At 39.1% G+C, this 20,857-nt stretch overlaps 1 pseudogene; it reads left to right on the forward strand.

Annotated features, from left to right (window-relative positions):
* Window positions 1-8,438: 8,438 nt before the first annotated feature.
* LOC139726584 (choline dehydrogenase, mitochondrial pseudogene) lies at window positions 8,439-19,635 on the forward strand (annotated as a pseudogene).
* Window positions 19,636-20,857: the final 1,222 nt, after the last annotated feature.

Here is a 20,857-nt window from a genome sequence, read left to right on the forward strand (position 1 = left end):
GCGTACAAGCATAGCCTGAAACGTGCTGAATAGATAAACGAATGCTTTCAATAGATTTCATTGACTCTTCGACAAAGGCTAGTAGACCCTTATGAAGTTTTCGTGGCTTAAATAGATTGAAGTTTAACCCAAACTCACGCTGTCGGGTTCGTATAAGAAATATATGAAAGACGGTAAACTTAAAAGAAATTAAAAGTTAAACACATGAATGCTATTATTGTGTCCTTTTTATCTATTCAAACGCAACCACACACACACACCCACACACACACACACATAAATAGATACATATTATGTATACATACACATATATATATGTGTGTGTGTATGTGTGTGCATGTCTCTCTCTCTCTCCCTCTCTCTCTCTCTCTATATATATATATATATGAATGTATATATACATATATATATATATTATCATTATTATTATTATTATTATTATTATTATTATTATTATTATTATTGTTTTATATGACATACATTATACAGGAGTAGGATGTATATTTACATGTACATATATATGCATATGCACAATGGATAATGTGTGCATAAGGCACGGACTTCTTCAACCTGGTCTACATTGAAAAAAAAAGAACATCTGTCGGTCACCATCACGACCATTGCCAACACCATTTTGAAACTCTGTTTTCTTCTTCTTCTTCTTCTTTTTCTTCTTCTTTTTTTCTTCTTCTTCTGATTGAGTCTACCTCCTTCAAAAGGCTGAAGATTCGTGCAGACTGTGATATTTACATTATAATACAGTTTATTTACAGATATTTACAAGCACCTAACAAATTTTCAGAAAATAACTAGCCACTGTGATCAACCGTTAGTCGGTTACGAAATGATCCTACAGATGGCGCTGAAACAATTTCTGACGACATTGAATTCCAGTTCCTTACTGTTCTAGCTAAGAACGAATGGCAATGCGATTCAGTTCTCGAGTATGGTACCTGATAAGAATGTGGTTGCATGGCTCTCGTTAATTGAGTAACCTGTTTGATGCTTTAGTCCTGTACAAAAAGATGAGTAAGATTATTGTGTATTTTGTACATCATAATTAGCCTGTCATTTTCTCTGCACTGTTCCAGAGTGGTCCAATCAAGTTCTTGCAGCATTTTGGTGACACTTGAGGTGTTATGGTAGCGATTCAAAGTGAATATCGCAGCTCTTCTCTGGACCACTTCCACTTTGTGGATGAGGTTCTTGGAAGATGGGTCCCAAACTGTGGAAGCATACTCTACAATTGGTCGAACCAACGATTTGTAAGCTGTGGCTTTAACATCAGAAGATTTTATGCGCAGATTGCGTCTTAGAATGCAAGAACGTTATTGGCTTTATTGACAGTATTATTGATGTGTTGGGTCCACTTCACATCAGAAGTGATGGTTACACCCAAGTACTTCACGGATTCAACAGACTCAAGAGGGTCGTTATTTAGATGATACACGTGTTGCACCTTTCTTCTTACGCTACTGTGATCCGCTCCTGAGGTAAACCATCCTTTAAAAGCATCTTATCGAATTCTTCAGTCTCGTCTTCATGAGCTGTCGTCTAGTTGTTGTCTTCATGTCATATTGCGATACGATCACCTCCTCATCTTCCGGCATGTCGTGGTCGTTGCTCACGCTATCACCATCCTAAAAATACAATCATATAGATGAAAATTAGTTCTTATTTGCCCGGGGAAGACTAAGTGTGTAAACATAGTTTTCTATAAAGAGTTCTGCATTATCATTGCACACAGCATTGTCAGATGGACGTTTTGTACACCTTGGTGTTGGGAAAATTCATACACAGATGTATCGATTTATAGATACGAAATGAACACCAGCATATTACCGTCCAGTAGACTAGAATATGAATTCGTTACACAATTATTGTCACATGATCATATCATTATTTCCATGGCTGTCTTCATAAGCAGAATAATCTAGGGTATCGCAAGAGCTCGCAGCCGACAGTTAAAAGCTCGAGTCAATAATAATAAGATAAGATCAGCTATTATAAAATGATCAGAAATGTGATCTTATTTCGTAATGACAAGTGCTTTATATTTGGTTGTTGTGTCACACACTGTTATACACACATTCGTACATGCGTCACTTCATATCAAATATAACAAGGTATCATTTTTATGCCGTATGAAATGTTTGTGGTATGCCGCAAATTCAATATTATGTCTCATCCCGTTTTCCTGCAAAAAAGAAAAAGAAAAAAAGGAGGAAGGCAACAACAGAGGGCGTCGGTCAAGTTATGAGTCAGTCTCGGATCAATGGTCGTGTTAAAACCTATCGCAAAATGTAAATAATATTTACAGAATGAAGCTTCAGACCCAGTTCATTAAATACGCTCGAATTCGAAACGAAACATGACATCGGTGTTAGAGGTGGCAAGCTAGATCAGTGAGGAACTGTAAACAGAACTTGCATTGTGCGTGACAGGTGGATTTTGATCAATGTACTAACTCATAACTAGCATTAACTTGGCTCTATCACCTCTGGCTAAAGAGAAGAAGATTATAAATATTCTTTCATTTTGGGGGATTTTGGACCCCCAGGGGGCGCATGGCGCCGATTTGACGAAATTAAATCCTATTCCTCTGGAAATGTTTCCTGCAAGTTTGGTGAAAATCCATCACGGTGTTTTCAAGAAGGTGATTAAAAAACAATTTAGGCAACACTTGGACACCTCCCCCCCCCCCCCCCCCCCCCCCCCGGCGCTAAGTCGGGCACCCGTTGCTCTGTCATGTCTGTCATGATCATACTTGAAACTTTCAAGAAATCGAGATCTTATCCTCCTAGGGATGCTACCTGCCAATAGAAATTTGGTGAAGAACTTCTCAAGAAGAAGATGAAAATGTAAACAAGAAAAGAAAAAAAAAGAATACGCACGACCGATGACAGACGACGCACCACGAAGGCCGGAGGAAGATCGATCGCAAAAGCTCATTTGAGCCTTCGGCTCAGATGAGCTAAAAACGCAAGATTACTACAACTTATTTTCTCAGCTAAAACATGCTTAACTTTCAGAGGAAATGCAGGAAAATCAAATTGGATACAGCTTGCAGAACGTTGCCAAGACAATGAATGAAGGGGGAAAAATCTCCCATAGACATAACAAGTAAAATTGGCAAATTTTAATACTTTGCATCTATTACCATTTTCAATATAATGACGTCATCAAATTGCCAAACAATGATGCTGACTTGAAAGATAATTGTCGAAAGTACAACATATCCGAATTTGGGAAAATAAATGGTACAAGGAAGTATTCACCCACCTCTTGAAGCTGAAATGATAAATAATCTAATGACACAACAAACAGGCATCTTCCAATTTCAAAATTATTATTTACCTTTAACGTGACATTGTCAGCAGCCACTGTGTTAGCAACGTTATTGTAAACAACTCCATTAAAAGAAAGCCAAAGTGTGTATGTATGTGTGTGTGTGTGTGTGTTTGTGTTCTAGTGTGTTGTGTGTTTTAAACTCACGCACCAAAAACACAAGACACCAAGCAACCTACACAACACTCCACCCCCTCCCCCGACCACACACACACACACACACAGGCACGGTGCAGTATTAGCCCACGCCCAAAGAGATCTACTCATCCACGCCCCACTAAACCTCAAACAATCGTAAGCCCACGAATGAAATGAACATCCCGTTACAAAAATTGAAAGCTGATACCAGAGAGAAGCAGATAAGATTCCAGACAAGTAAAACGTACCCAGGAACCGACTCAAAAAAGACACTCGAACAATTCTGGCTCATAACATGTCTCTGATCTTCTCCTCAAGGCAGCACTACCCATAAAATGAGGTAAGTGTGATCTCCCTATTTCTCCCAAAAGTGCTACTGATTAAGGCAGTTCATTATTACTTGAGAAATGGTGCTGCGAGCATTTTTTTTATAGTTATTAACTGCTTGCAAACACGTTTTCGAGATACGATTTCAGATAAGCATGATAATCTAACATAAAATATATATGTGTTGTTTGAAGGTTTGCATGGTGAAGTAAATGAGGGAGAAAGATTTGCGGTGACACCATGTGTATGTAGTCCTTGCTCTTAGGCAGAAGAGCCTAGAAAGAGGAGAAATGAAGAGGGAAGCGACATATGGGGGTTGTGAAGAGGGCAAAAAGTGAAGAGTGGGGGACAGTAATGGGCTAGAAGTTGAAGTTGCACTAGTGGAGACGGTAGAGAAAGGAACACAGAGAGTGGCAAGGAAGAATAGTGTGAGAATCAAGTATAAGATGTTCGGACATCGTTAGAAGGGGAAAGGTGAAATAGAAGGGAAGAGGAAGAGGAAGGAGTTGAATGTTGGAGAATCATGGAGATAGGGGAGAGCAGTGAAGATTCATGAAACCAAGAGAGGAAACGAAGTCGGCGAACAGTGGCTATGGAAAGCGGAATCAGTGGAGGAAGGACGAATAATCCTTCAAAGAAACGGTAAGTAGAGGGGAGATGAGAATATGTTGAGAGAAGGGAGAGAGAGAGAGGGGGGGGGGGGGCAAAGAAAAGAAGAAGAAAAGAACAAATTGAAATTCGAGACGTAAATTAGAGTGAGCTACTGTGGATCCTAGAAATAAATGCTGCGGAGGAGAAAAAAAAAATGGAAAACTGATAAAAGTTAATTCCTGAAAAGGTTTCTGTGGGAGAAATGCAAAAATGAGAAATTAAAATAAGGTTGACGTGTAGACCTGAGGAGAGAAGACAAGAGAAATAATCTGTAAATAAATGTGTAAATCAATACTAGTGGTCCTGAAAAGGACCGTTGGGTTGTATGGAAGGAAGAAATAAAAAGAAAGAAAAAGAATAAAGAGGAGAAACAGAAAAGAAAAGAAAAGAAGAAGATAAGTAGCGTAGAAACAGACAAAAGTGTAAGAGAGAGAGAGAGAGAGGAAAGAGAAAATGAATCACTGAGTAAAGGTGCTAGTGAAAGTAGAGCAAGATGTCTAGTTATAAGAATAACTACGTCTCGAATTTCAATTTGTTCTTTTCTTCTTCTTTTCTTTGCCCCCTCCCCCCCCCCCCCTCTCTCTCTCTCTCTCTCTACCTTCTCTCAACATATTCTCATCTCCCCTCTACTTACCGTTCCTTTGAAGGATTATTCGTCCTTTCTCCACTGATTCCGCTTTCCATAGCCACTGTTCGCCGACTTCGTTTCCTCTCTTGGTTTCATGAATCTTCACTGCTCTCCCCTATCTCCATGATTCTCCAACATTCAACTCCTTCCTCTTCCTCTTCCCTTCTATTTCACCTTTCCCCTTCTAACGATGTCCGAACATCTTATACTTGATTCTCACACTATTCTTCCTTGCCACTCTCTGTGTTCCTTTCTCTACCGTCTCCACTAGTGCAACTTCAACTTCTAGCCCGTTACTGTCCCCCACTCTTCACTTTTTGCCCTCTTCACAACCCCCATATGTCGCTTCCCTCTTCATTTCTCCTCTTTCTAGGCTCTTCTGCCTAAGAGCAAGGACTACATACACATGGTGTCACCGCAAATCTTTCTCCCTCATAAAATATATAATCATCATTTCTTGGTTTGGAGGTATGCAAGACAGATATTTTCCCTAAAGACACACATACAATTATTTATTTACACAGCTCTGATATCAAAAGATGGAGCATCCGTAGAGGTATCTTGGTGCATAAGCTTTAGATTCAAGACTGAATGTATTTAGGTTTAATGGGGTGTTTCACTTTGCCCTGTGTTCCTCTTTGCCCCGGGTTCCCCTACATGTCTCCACGGAAGCCCATTATTATTTGAGATCCATGCATATCAAATTCAAGAGAGTAATCGTTGAATAAGAATTCCCTTACATTTTAAGACATTTGAAGATACGTAGCTATTTGCAGTCTTGTAAACATAATTTGTATTTTTAGCGAATCAGCTCGTGAAGGTGATACGTACAAATCACTCTGCATAGTGAGATACGTATGAACCAAAATGGTTTCTCTTGAATAGGCACTGGGTTGAAAAGTTGTTGGTACTTTATTCGCAGGGGTAGGCCTACATAAACAAATGATGAAAATTCCAACGTTAAAAGGCATCGTGACGGGAAATGTGAACACTGTGTGCAAGTGATCCCATATTTGTTAATTTTTCGTTATCCATCAGTGTAGCCTCTACAGTATTGCCACTGCTCTGTCAGAGGGCCCTACCATAATTCCTGATTGACTTATTTGTTAGTGCGGCAAAGAGAGAGAGAGAGAGAGAGAATGCGGTAGAAAAAAAAGAAAAGAAATGTCTCGCATCATTAGAAATGTTACGGATGACAATGGGGAGGGTATGCCAGATCCCGCTCTATACCAAAACGGATGACAAGGTCGAGGTGGTCGGGAAGTACAAAGACCCCCCCCCCATGAAGCAGACAAACATGTATGATTATTTTTATTCTCTTTTTCATGCTATCTTGACATCTGAAAAACGATTCATTCACTTTTCTCAGTCAACCTTTCATTCGGCATGTTCGGTACTTGGCAGTCTGATATGCAGTGACTACACCTTGTTCAACCTATGCATTGTCACTACCACTGACTTTTGATATTGATATCATGATGTAAAGGGGCAGAAGTGCCCTACAGCCATTAAACAGCATTCCTTGTTGCTCATTTGGGCCTTTCCTGCTGGAAAGAACACAGTGTCAAAAGGGCTTTTTACACTTGTGTTTCTTAACCCCGGACTTTCTCTGACCCAGGACTATAGTTAGTCCCGTACCATTTTTTCAGCTTTTTACACTCGCCAATTAGTCCCGTACTATCTCTTGTCCGGGGCTAAGGAGAAAACTGACCTTTTTACACTCGTATTTCTTAGCCCCGGACTTTCCAAACCACATGAATATTCATAATTGCGCTGTGTACTGTACACGTACACGCACGCACCGGCAGCACTAGATTACCTCGTTTCTGATTGGTCAGTGAGGGTCGGACTTCGTCTCCGTCGCTTAGCCCAGGATTATTTTTTCGTTCTGTTTACACTCACTTGTTTGGCACCGCAATTGCGGTGCTAACCCCTGCTATTTTGCAGGGCCAGATAGTACCGTACTATCGGTGGGGCTAGCCCACTTTGGCAAAAACGAGTGTAAACAGAAAGTGGGCTAAGGATAGTCCCGTACCAACGGTGGGGTTAAGGCCCCTCCTTAGCCCCACCGTTGGTCCGGAGCTAAGCAAAAATTTACAAGTGTAAAAAGCCCTTTACAGTGTGAAACACAGTGTGAAATCTCATTACACTGTTAAACTCGAGCGTTTTAAAAGTGTAAACACAATGTGAGTCATCAATTTACAGTGTGAGTCATCAATTTACAGTGTGAAACAAAGCATTACTATGTGAACACTCTGTGAAAACCACACCACAGTGTGAATTCATCTTCACACTGTTAAATTCGAGCGTTTTCACATGCATAATCGACTATATGACCACACTGTGGACAGACGGTGGGACACTGTGTTCTTTCCAGTAGGGTTGCTCGGTATAAGAAGACGGCATAAGTGACTGTACGAAACTCTGATGAAATAGGTGCTAAATTCACTTCCAGTGGAAGTACCTTATGATGTGGTAAGGAAATGTGCCTCAGAAAAATCAATGACTAGACTAAATCTTAAAGAAGCAGTGTTTGGGTGGATATTGTGGATTTAGCAACTTTTGGAACAAAACTTCTAGTACGGAAAAGTACAACATGTAAATACGATTAAGAGACTAGTTTCCACGACTTTGTGTACTTTTCTCAGAAGTTATCTCCATACAATTTTCATCTGTTTTCTTCGTCTCTCAAAGGAATATTTATGCATGGTAATCAAAACATTCCTCAGTTAACAATCTCGTAATATGTGGGTAATCACGGAAACTATAGCACAAATATGAAAGCTAGCCCGAGAAGCTCGCCAGTCTGGTGTTACTCAGTTCGAAGTCCGGTCATGCATGCACACTTGTTTTTGCTCGGAACCCGCTGGATATAGCACCTTTTGGAACAAAATACATACGGATTACACAGATTTTGGAACAAAACTCATTTTGTATCGGCCTGACTTTCTTCATTTTCTCACAAGAATGTAAATAATTTGAAGACTTTTTCTATATGGGACTACTGAGTTGAATGTATTTCTGCCAATGGATCTAACCTGCGAAAAAAGACAGATTAAGTACCTTTCGGAAAGGAACTCTTTATGAAGGTACATGCAAAGTCTACTTTATTCATAAGCGTGCTTGAAACTGTGCCAATGTTTTGAATATAATGTATCAAGGAGCAATATAACCCAACATCGTTGTAAAAGTGATTTTTTTAAATCTTTTGTCTCTTCATTTCAGAACATAAGTCATCTACTTTCACACACACGTCTGAGAAAACCTACCATCTTTCCACTCTCACAGACAGCGACTGGTATGCGTTGAATCTCTTTGTATCCGGGTCTGTAACAGGAGGATTAATATGACATTTACCACAAATTTATCTACAATATCAGCAGTAGCCAGGCAAGGTGAGTACAGATGCAGCGGTTTCTCAATGAACCCAAGGTATAAAAGCTGCCACATAGGTTTACCTAGTGTAGTTCCTGGACTGTATTCGCAGCATCCATGCATGCAATGTGCCTACCACGGACGTTGATGGCGTCTGAATCACACAATATTTCGGGAGTACATGTACCAATTGGTGGAGTGTCGCGATCAGCAGTTGGGCGCCTTTTGTGGGGTGCATGCATGTCTGCGTGTGTTTGTGTGGGGATTTGGACTAAGGTTTACAAAATGTTTGATTTATGAACTTACAGAAAGTCAATCAAGTGGCACTGCCAAATGTTTAGAATCCCAATGAAAGCGAATCAAAGATTACAACAAAAAGGTAAAGTTAAAGATGCTGTTTACCATTGGGAGCAGTGATTTAAATGTTCGAGATAGCACATCTAATACATATCTCTTAAGTCAGTTGTATCATAAAACATCCTACTATGTAAAAGTTTTACAATAAAGCCTAAAACATATGGCGATATCGCTATTTTTCTCATTAAACCAGAACTGTATAAGGTTTAGTCTTAAAACATTTGTATTATATATTGTTCACATTTTTTAAATCTAACAATATTTAACATTAATCATACTGATTCAAAGTTTTACGTTGGTTTTTTCTATTCCTAACTCACATTTTACAATTATTTGACGCACGAAAGGTGGGCTAATCTGCAAATGGTAAGTTATGCCTTTGATAAAAATCGGTTCAATAAGTAGTATCTTATAGCTATAAATCATATTAAAAAAAATACTCACGAGTATGAAACCGACTGCAAACAACACTCGTCAAACTATTCTCAGCAGATACAATAGGTCAAACTTGCAGCATCACCCATGTATTAATGATTCAATTCAATTCATTTATTTTCCATTCTTCTTTTTTTTTTCAACAATGATTACATAGCCCAACATAATTATTTCCACATACTCTGACTACTCTATTTTTCAATTTCAATTTCAATTTATTTTTCGTATTTCTCGATGGAAAATACATGGTATATAACAAAATATAATACAGAATGTCCAGCTTGGATATATACATGAAGAAATAGGAATACAAAAGTAATACATAACGGTCGATGTGTCATTTTCAATCAAAGTAAAGGATGCGAAGAGAAATACGATGGAACCTACTAAAAAGCAAAGCTTGTTGAGTGTAGGTCCCAACAAAAGCCTAGTAAGGGGAACAGGATGAGGAGCACGGGTACAATTAAGACCAAAAGTAAGGATAAACAAAAGAGAATGACTATTACTCGGGGCTCAGAAGATTCTTCTCACATGCATTTATGTGTGTGATAAAATGAGAACAAGTAACCACATGCTGCACACTATAGCAGTTGCTCTAATAGCAATTTAGACATGGGAATGATAATGACGTAAATACTTAAGTACTATTAAGGTTTAAACATTCCGGCTTCCATAGACACGGGGAAAGATTTGAAAAATGGATGACATGGATCAATAATTCCTATATGTGATATACCAGCCAGCTGCAATGATGCATAAAAGAAAGGAAAGAAAGAAAGGAGGGGAAACTATGCGACACGACCAAGGTCTTACTAGAAGTGGAAGGAAAAACACCGATGGGAAGGAATTTGAGAGAGCATGCAACTAAAATGTATATGCATGAGTCTGTTCACATGGCAACAACCAAGTAGTATAACAGAGCAGCCATCAGCAATAATAAAAAGGAATTTTAGTGCACTTGTGTGTTGTAGCTATTCAATACATGCTGTCTGAGTTTACGCTTAAAGGATGATAATGACAGACAGCTTTTAACCTCTGTTGGGAGATCATTCCAATATTTAGGACCTGTATACATAATTGTGTTTTTAGCGAAAACTGTTCGAGTTCGTGGAAGGTGATAAGCGTCACTCTGGCGAGTTGGATAGTGGTGGACAGAATTGTTTCTTATGAACATCTGTAAAAAGACACCAGGAAGATCTTTTGAGGAAAATTTATACATAAAAATACCTAAATTATAACCAAACAAATCTATCAGTTTTAAAATCTTATTTTTCTGAAATAAGGCGTTAGTGTGAGATAAATACCCAGCATGGTTAATAATTCTGATCGCTCGCTTTTGAAGAAGAAAAAGTGAATCCAGTAAGTATTTAGATGCGTTACCCCACGCAAGAATTCCATAATTAAGATATAGGGAAATCATGGTTGAATATACAATCTGCAAGATATGGTTGGGCAAAAAATGTTTCAGTTTGTTTAGGATTCCTGTATTTCGTGACAAAATTTTGCTTAAAAAATTAAAGTGAGTTTTCCAGGAAAGGTCACTATCGATGTAAAATCCTAAAAACTTTGTACTATCTACTCGGGTTAGGTTAATATCATTAATCTTGACATCATCAGGAATAACTTGCAAGGAATTGCTAAATAACATATAATGTGTTTTATCAACATTTAATGATAACTTGTTAGCGTAAATCCAGGACTGAACAGATTTCAATTCATTATTCATTATACTTACAAGGGTATTGGGATTGCGGTGAGACAGAAATAGATTTGTATCATCAGCGAAACAAATAAAAGAAAGAATCTGTGACGAATTTTGGAGATCGTTGATGTACAGGATGAATAAAAGTGGGCCAAGAAGAGAACCCTGGGGGACACCGCAAGAAGTTGACGTCATACCTGACTCATAGCCATTTATGTAAACAAATTGTTTTCTGTTTGTGAGATAGTCTTTAAACCACTCTAGAGTCCTCCCACGGATACCGTAATGGCTTAACTTATAATGCAAAATTTGATGGTCAATGGTATCAAAAGCCTTCGAAAAATCGAGAAAAACACCGATGGTGTGGGAAGCATCATCTAAAGCATGAGCTACTTTATCAATGAAGGCTAATAATGCGTGAGTTGTGCTATGCTGTTTTCTGAATCCACATTGGAAATTAGAAAGAATATTGCAATTAACAAGAAATCTAAGAGTTCGTTTATAAACAAGCCTTTCAAGAATTTTTGAGACTGAGGTTAAGAGAGATATCGGGCGGTAGTTGTATACTCACACATTCTTTTGGACCCTTTTTGTATATGGGAACAACTCGAGCGATTTTCATATTATCTGGGACTTTGCCACTAGATAAAGATTGATTGAAAATATAAGTGAGTGGAGAAATAATTTCATTTATTATATTCGTCAGAAGAAAAGCCGAAATACCATCATTACCTATACTTTTCTTAATATTTAGGTTATCAACAATTTCTTTGATTTCTTCTTCAACAATAGGAATGAAAACATGGTTTGTACATTCCTGTCTTTAAAAAAAAAATGAAAAGTTGTCTGGGTATTTGGTATTTTGCTAGCAAGATCAGGTCCTAAGTTAACAAAGTAATCATTAAATACATCGGCCATTTCCTGTGGATCATCAACTTGATGGCCGTCATTCAAAATATGAGTAGGGGAATTTGTAACAGTGCTAGATTTCAAAGCTGTGTTTATCACCCTCCACGTACTCTTAATGTCAAACTTGCATTTTTCAAACTGATTTGCAAAATACAGTTGCTTGGCTAAGCGCAGTAATGAAGAAAACAGTAATGAAGAAAACAATTTAAAAAAGAAGGGGGTGTGACATTATAGCTCTTCATCTTAGTTTATTCCATCGTACTTTTAGGAATCATATGGCTAAAATATAGTTTAACATCAGATTCTATTCTTTGATAATGCATTTTGATAGGAGAGTCCCATTTGAAAAACAAAATCAAAGCCGAGAAAAGATAATCAAGCAGCACATCATGTTTAAACTGAAAACATTCGTGACTGTGCTGATAAGTTGTGTCAAAGTATGTATGCATAGGACCTACTATAAGCATGATAGGCCTATATGTATACCGACAACCAAAAGTACAGTGCTAAGTACTATGCAAGTTTGTGTTGCATAAAGTGGACTACCAAAGCAGAACCAGCTATGAAAAGACATACAGATTAGAGGATAACGGGCTGGATGGCACAAGTTTTTGTGTTTTTGGTGGTTTTTTTTTTCTGTTAGTACTGAATTTGATTTGATTCGAGTTCACTGGAAGAGCGTGGAATTACATAAAAACATGATGAGTCGGACATCTGACACCTGATCGTCTAAACTTCAAAATAAAATTAGGTATATTTTTAATATAGTTTATATATCGTGTCACTTATTTGTTTTCATTTGTTCAAGAACTGGTAACCTGAGATATGTAGTATGAATAACGTTGGACGTACACAGGACTGGACATCCATGCTCTTATCCATGTCATACTTATGTTCAACACTATAAACCGATTGTAATAATGTGGCCACTGGGTTTACAATGATTAGAATAACGGAAGCTGTTTTTTTTCTGATCTATTGTACTCTTGTCAATGAGTTCCTGAATGGCAGTTGTTTGTTTATAAGTCAACAGCAATTTGTAGGTGGTGAATACGATTCCCCACACAGCAAATTTAAGGCTTATAAATTCAGTGTTTTATGCTATACGATGATGCCCCTTTAATGATAACCCCAACCAACATTCTTTGTCAAGGAGTTGTTATGTTTGTTTGTTTTATTCTATGTCCAGGTCTGAGGAACCTTGGGGCGTCACATTACATTCGGCATTGTCGACCGTTCAGTGTGCAGACGAAAGATGTCTCCGATGAGTTTACCCATGTCATAGTGGGAGCAGGATCAGCGGGATGCGTCCTTGCCAACCGCCTCTCAGCAGATCCCAGCAACAAAGTTCTTCTCTTGGAAGCTGGGCGGAAGGATCACACTTGGCAGATACACATGCCTGCTGCCCTCAAGTATCCTCTGAGCAGTAAGCGGTACAACTGGTATTACTATACTGTTCCTCAATCCCACCTGGATAACCGAAAGATGTACTGGCCCAGGGGCAAGGTGCTTGGTGGATCTTCTTCCATCAATGCTATGTGTTATGTTAGAGGGCATCCCTATGACTATGACAGGTGGGAGAATGAAGGAGCAAAAGGTTGGTCCTATGCGGACTGCCTTCCATACTTCAAACATGCACAGTGCCACGAACTTGGGGGTAATGACTACCGTGGGGGCAGTGGCCCACTCAATGTTTCAAGGGGTAAGACCAACAACCCTCTCTGTGAGGCTTTTATTGAAGCCGGATTACAGAGTGGGTATCCATTCACCGACGATATGAACGGCTTCCAGCAAGAGGGCTTTGGATACATGGACCTCACTATCCACAAGGGTGTAAGATGGAACACTTCCAATGGCTACCTTCGAAAAGGAGGTGTCCAGAGGCGGCATAATCTCACTATCAGCTTGCAATCTTTAGCCCATAGAATCATATTTGATGGAAACAAGGCAGTTGGTGTCGAATACATGCAGAACAAAGTCAGGAAAGTTGCCAGGGTTGCAGAAGATGTGATATTGAGTGGCGGAGCCATAAATTCTCCTCAGCTTCTCATGCTCTCTGGCGTTGGAAATGCTGATGACTTGACAGGTCTGGGTATTCCAGTTGTAGCCCACCTTCCTGGTGTTGGGCAAAATCTTCAAGAACACCTGGACGTCCACGTACAACATCGATGCACTCAGCCTATAACCCTATACACTGCACAGTGGAAGTTCCCCCACAACATGATTCGAATTGGTGTCCAGTGGTTCCTGTTTCAGAATGGACTTGGTGCGAGTTCCCACCTTGAAGTTGGGGGCTTCATCCGCAGTCGGCCCAACGTCGAGCACCCAGACATCCAGTTCCACTTTTTGCCTTCAGTTGTAAATGACCATGGTCGTGAGCCTGGAAATTGCCATGCCTTCCAAGTTCAGGTAGGAAACATGAGGGCCACAAGCAGGGGGACCATAAAGCTGAAGTCTAAAGATCCATCGGAACATCCACTCTTGGATCCAAACCACCTTGCAACAGAAATTGACAGATGGGAAATGCGGGAGTGTGTCAAGCTCACTCGTGAGATTCTTGCACAACCTGCCTTCGATCCCTTCCGTGCCGAAGAGTTGCAGCCGGGGCCATCTGTCCAGACGGATGCTGAGATCGATGCCTTCATCCGTGCAAACGCCATAAGTGCCTATCATCCATCATGCACCTGCAAGATGGGATCAGAGGATGATCCAATGGCAGTTGTGGACAGCCATACCCGCGTCTTCGGTGTTAAGAATCTCAGGGTGGTGGACGCTTCTATAATGCCGAGCATTGTAAGTGGGAATTTGAATGCCCCGACCATTATGATCGCAGAAAAGGCAGCGGACATTGTATTGTATTGTATTGTATTGTATTTATTCAGACAAATCAAAAACAACATGTCTAGGGGTGCAAAAAAAGGTACGAATACCCATGCATGTCTGCACCCCTGGAGAACATCATCACAAAATTAAACAAATTAAAAATTATGATTGGAACATTGAAATACAAAAATCTAAATACATATAGGTACAAATATAATACAGTTATTGTAAAATGACAATGAAATCAAACTCTGGCCTTCTGAACAGCAATATATTGCACAAAAAATGGGTAACCAGGATAAAATGTAAATAAGTGATATCGCAAGAGAGGAATAATCATCTAAGACAACAAACCATATTGCAGGGTATACTAGCGGAATATTAAAACATGGACGAATACATTAAAAAAAAAAAGTCTATATCATAGTATATGCACATTAATATTGCACCGGACAGAGTAAGGTTAAAATTCATCAAATGAGACTTATATGATATACATGATACATTGTAGGATGAATTCACATACATAAAAACTGTCTTAATAAATATTTAAAGCGAGAAAGAGATGTACTGGCTACAATGTTACTTGGCAATGAATTCCATTCTTGTGAAGTCTTGAGATAAAAAGAACATTTGAAATAATCAGTTCTTGCAAACGGGATATATACTTTCTTATTATGATCATTTCTACCAAATCTGTTCTCTCGTGTAATTCTTTGTTGTCCAGTATTCACTATATCATTTATCATTTTGTAAAACATTATAAGTCTGAAATACTTACGTCTTGTAATTAATTTCGAGAAATGTATCTTTTGCAACAACGTATCATAACCTGTTTCCCAGTCACGAAACAATAATCTAACAAACCTCTTCTGAACACGCTCAAGTATGTTAATGTGAGATAATCTGTATGGATCCCATGCAGCAGCACAATATTCTAAACATGGACGTATAAGAGAATTATATAAACTGATTAAAACATGTGAGGGACAATGTAAAAAATTCCTTTTTATGACACCAATAATTTTATTACATTTAACATACGTTTCATTACAATGATCGTTCCAGTTGAGTGTTTCATTGATAATTATTCCTAGATATTTTTCTGAATGAGTTATACTTAATTTCTTTTCACATAAAACATAATCATAATCATATTTTGTTCTTTTCCGTGACATTTTCATAATCTTACATTTATTAACATTAAAGTCAAGATGCCATGTCTTAGACCATATACCCAAAGCATCAAGATCTCCTTGTAAATCGTCACAGTCTTCAAGTGAATTAATACACCTATACAAAATGCAATCGTCTGCATAAAGACGAATATTGGAAGATATATCATTAGTAATATCATTTATGAAACATAAAAACAAAATCGGACCAAGGATGGTTCCCTGCGGGACACCAGACTTAACATCAACCCAGTCGGCACATTCCCCGTTGAGCACAACCCTCTGCTCTCTATGTTCTAGAAAATTCATGATCCATTTCAAATTGGAGTTTACTACACCGTACCTTTGTAATTTAATTTCTAAAAGACTGTGCGGAACACTATCAAACGCCTTGGCGAAATCTAAAAAGACGATATCCACTTGGGAGCCTGAGTCCATCGCACTTGACCAATCGTGAATAGCTTCGATCAATTGTGTCTCACATGAGCGCTTTTCACGGAAACCGTGCTGACCGTCACACAATATATTGTTCACTGACAGGTGATTAACAAGTCGACGACATACAATCTTTTCAAGTAATTTGCACACAATAGAAGTCATAGAAATTGGACGATAATTATTTGGGTCGTTTTTCTCACCTTTCTTAAATATAGGGCAAATGTTAGCTCTTCGCCAGTCAACGGGCAGCTTTCCCGAGGACAAAGATTCATTGAATAATTTACATAAGGAACTGGCTAATTGTTCAGACCCTTCTTTCAATATTTTTGCTGGCAAGCCGTCTGGTCCTTGGGATTTACTGACATCAATATTCTGTAATAATTTACGCACTTCAGCGACATCACAAACAATATTTTCCATGACTGGAACACAAGAAAACAAATCGTTCAGTCGGGGATGAGTAAACTGGGAATCATTGAATGTAAACTGAAACTGTGTATTTAAAATATGTGCAATCATTTTGTCATCTGTTACGTGAGTTCCGTTTACTACCAAAGATGATATCGTCTTTTGTTCAATCTTCTTTGATTTAACAAACTTCCAAAATCTTTTCGGATTTTGCTTTATATCCTCACATAAGGTATTACACATATAATTCTTATATTTTTGTTTCAACAATTTCTTAGCTTCCCGTCTTATTTGTGAAAATTTTTCACGGTCATTCTTAGCGTTCGTTGTTTTAGCAATATCATATAACTTCTTACGTTTTTTAAGTATTTTCTTCACTTCTTTATCAATCCATGGTACGTAAGAACCAATAGTTACATTGCGTTTAGGTATATTTTTCTCAACTGCATCTAGTAGACTACTCTTCCATATTTTCCAATCGGACTCAATGTCATTACATGATTTACCGTGCATTTGCGATTGTAACAGATCATTTCTATAAGAATCAAAGTTAGCTCTTGAGTAAAGATAAATCATCCTACGATTCTGATTCATTATCTGTGTGTTACAAAGAATCTTAAAAACAATAGCATCATGATCACTTATACCTGAAATAATTTTCACATCACTTATCATAGTTGGATCAGTTGAAAATAACAAATCTAGTGTATTACTAGATGTTATTGTAATTCTGGTTGGTTCCGAGATGTGTTGATAAAAAGAATTCATTTCTATTATATGTAACATTTGATCAGTCAACTGAGAATTGTCCAAATCAGTAACAAACCCGTCTGACCACTTTAACTGTGGGAGATTAAAATCTCCTGTCAGAATAATTTGCTTATTTCTCTTACCATTTTCGGTTATATGTGACAGAGATTTTTCTAATTCATACATATTGATCATACAACTATTTGGTGGTCTGTAGAATACACCTAAAAACAACGATTTCTTATTTGGAGAAGACATTTCACACCAGAGTATTTCACAATTTGTTTCTAAATCTTGGCGATGCGTTACACATATCTCTTGCTTATGAGCAATAAGTACACCACCACCATGTCTATTTCTATCTTTCCTTAACACGCTGTAATTTTGTGGAAAAATCTCAGCTGATATAACGTCACACCCCAAGTGCGTCTCAGTACAAAACATAATATCGGGATTTTCAATTTCTATGATTGCCTGTAATTCTTCCATCTTATTAACAACACTTCTCACATTCAAAGATATACATTTCAAGGTTTGATCAACATTATATCTACACTTATCAGAACTAAAACATTTCATACTTTTATCTGTTCTGCCTGTCTCTCTGTCTTTACCCTCATGCCGTGCATAGCATGACCCATGAACAGTCTGACGGGCACTCTCTTCTTGGCCGACAATCTAGAATGGACAAAGTTTCGCTTTGTGTCCATATTGCATACATCGACTACACTGAAGTTGCATACCATGGCGACATGACTGCGACCTGTGATTGGGCTCTCCGCAATTTTGACAGCCGAGCGGGACTCCATGGTAGCTGGGATACAACTGAAGGGGTGGGGCACGGAGCACTGATGCGTACGATGGTCTGTCGAGAGCGTAACTGTAAGGGATGCGTTGGATGTCGGTATTTGTGCGCTTTTGGAGTGGCCGGGTGGGATGGTACACGCGAGACGTCGTGGGGTGGGGTGGCTGGTTGAGGTGATACATGTGATGGTTGGATGGGCCGTGGGGAGGAGGACCTTGGGGAGGCGGGTGGGAATCGAACTGTTGCTGTCGGAGGGGTAGGTTGGGTTGAGGATAGTATGGATGCGAGCTCGGTTGACTGGGAGGTCCGTTGCCGAGTGGGGGCGTGGTTGTTGCTGTGGCGAGATGGCGGCTGGGGGGTGGTTGACGATTTGGGGGCATCTGACGAGAAGTTGACGGATTTTGATGGAGACTTTGTTTATCTGTTCGTAGGGTTCCTGGAGGTGTCGGTGGTTCACTTGAGGGGGGTGCAGTTCGGGGTGCGGCTGATGCAGAAGCCTTGGGGATGTCCAACAGGGCATCAATGGCGTGCTGCACTTTACGTAACTCCATTGTTAGGTCGTCGACTCTTTGAGGCAGGCATTTGCATTTCATACAAAGAGGGCCAGAAGAGTCACGGGGAAGGGCGCACAGTTGACAAAGGCGATCTCTCGGCTGGTGAACTGAACTATTGTGAGACGACTGGTCGCTGGCAGTAGAAATGTCATTGTCCTTCTCAAGTACAATGCGGGTGCGGGTGAGGACAAAATGGCGGACTATAACCGGATTTAGCTCAGGGTATATCGCACCCAAGTCCTTTTCGATGAGGTTGTCCTCAAGGTCGGTGTCGGTCTCGATATTGAGAAGGCGTGATAGGCATATTATTTCCAGTGCCTTTCTGGTACTTTGGACAGTTACACCCTTTGGTAGTTTAAAGGAAAAGTTGCCAGATCCTGGTATCCCCTTGTACTTGTTTGATTTAGGGCCGGACACCATGGTTTCAGTTTACTGGAACGTAGAGTTTCAAGTTCGACACGGCACACACAGGTGGGACTAACGACCGACGAATGTGTGTGAACGGTATGTGAGTTAAACGAAATATGTACTTACTGTCGGTAACAATAACATCTCACTTGGTAATCCATTTCGTGGTTGAAGCAAAATTTCAAGGTCAGTGATATTCCCGGGAGGTCCACATTTAGAGAGTTTTCTGCTGGTGAGATGACAAGTCCGCTTTTCAGAGTTTTGACGCCTAGAAACTTGTTGAACACCTTAGACATTCTTGTCCGCCCGCGTGGAAGCAACAGTACATCATTCTTGGAAAGGCGCCACTAGCCAGGGCAGATGTCCCAGTCTGGACACCCTCCACTTTGGAGACCCAACGGTGAAAGGGACAAGATGAACCAGAAAAGCATACCGTAGTTGCATGATTCGAAGACCTCAGATTATTTAGCAATTTATATTATTTTTATTACCGTGGTGAATTTGTTACTGTCATACTAAAGGATTGGTATATACGTCTCGTGATGGGTACAGCAAGACAGGGTAACAGAGATGACAAAATACGGAGGCGAAGATCATGACAATTAAGTGTTTGATTACTGAGTGTTATATCAAAGGTCATTGTCGAAGTTAAAAAGGAGAAGATGGCAGGATGTGGTGTGCTCGAAGGCAAACTGAAATGGTAATAACAACAATTCGGTCTTATGACGTCATTCTTCTCGTTGCCACCATCACCTCGGCAACTAACCTGTACTGCCTCTCCTTATCTTTTGCATAAGTAAGAAAACTTTCATTCCATTTTTAATTGTATTTTTGTACGTGTAGGATATTACTGTTGTCTGTGGACTGATTACTATTATGTGTGTTGATAAAACAATGATAAAATTTTAGGTAAGAAGACACTTTTTGTAATTAAGACGCGAGAAAGTCATAATGTCCTTATGCTATTATTTGAGAAAATGGGTATTGGTTTTTCGTTTTTCTGACAAGCATATTGTCATCCAGTGTGTAGGGTTTAGATTCTTGATGTCCGTATAGACTGACTTAGATAATGTAAAATATAGTTGGTCATAGGACGAGAAATCATTAACTATAAGAAGATTCATTTCCGTGGTTTATTATAGTGATTTATGAAGTGAACGACTATCTATAGGGAGAGCTTATGGTTTAATGGGAAAATTCCCAGACGCAGACATTTATATTACCGGGGTGAACAGTACTGCCAAGTATAAAGACAAACTTGCACAGACTGACAACTGCGTGACCATTACCTCTACTAGTCTATATATAACCACAAGTGACAACGAAATATGTACCCCATGTCCATATCACTATAAGTTCTTGTCTAACTCTGCAAAGACAAATGTAAGCAGAACTCGTGGGCCTAAGGGTCAATAGGCAGGATATTTTATGTTCACATAGAGTCCATTCTGTAGAGCGAACGGTGATGGTAAAACATGCCTATCATTGTCTATACATCGTTTGAAAAAAAATGCTTAAATAAATGAACATAAATTACATTGTAGGCCCTATTAATCGTCTGTTTAATTGAAGTTCGATTTTCGAGCAAAAATGATGATGTGAAAGAGTTCATTAAAAGGTTTCAAA

The sequence above is a fragment of the Diadema antillarum genome, unplaced genomic scaffold (genome assembly GCF_040938485.1).
Source record: "Diadema antillarum isolate AM-2024a unplaced genomic scaffold, OU_Dant_1.0 seq00000090_RagTag, whole genome shotgun sequence".
NCBI lineage: Eukaryota > Metazoa > Echinodermata > Echinoidea > Diadematoida > Diadematidae > Diadema > Diadema antillarum.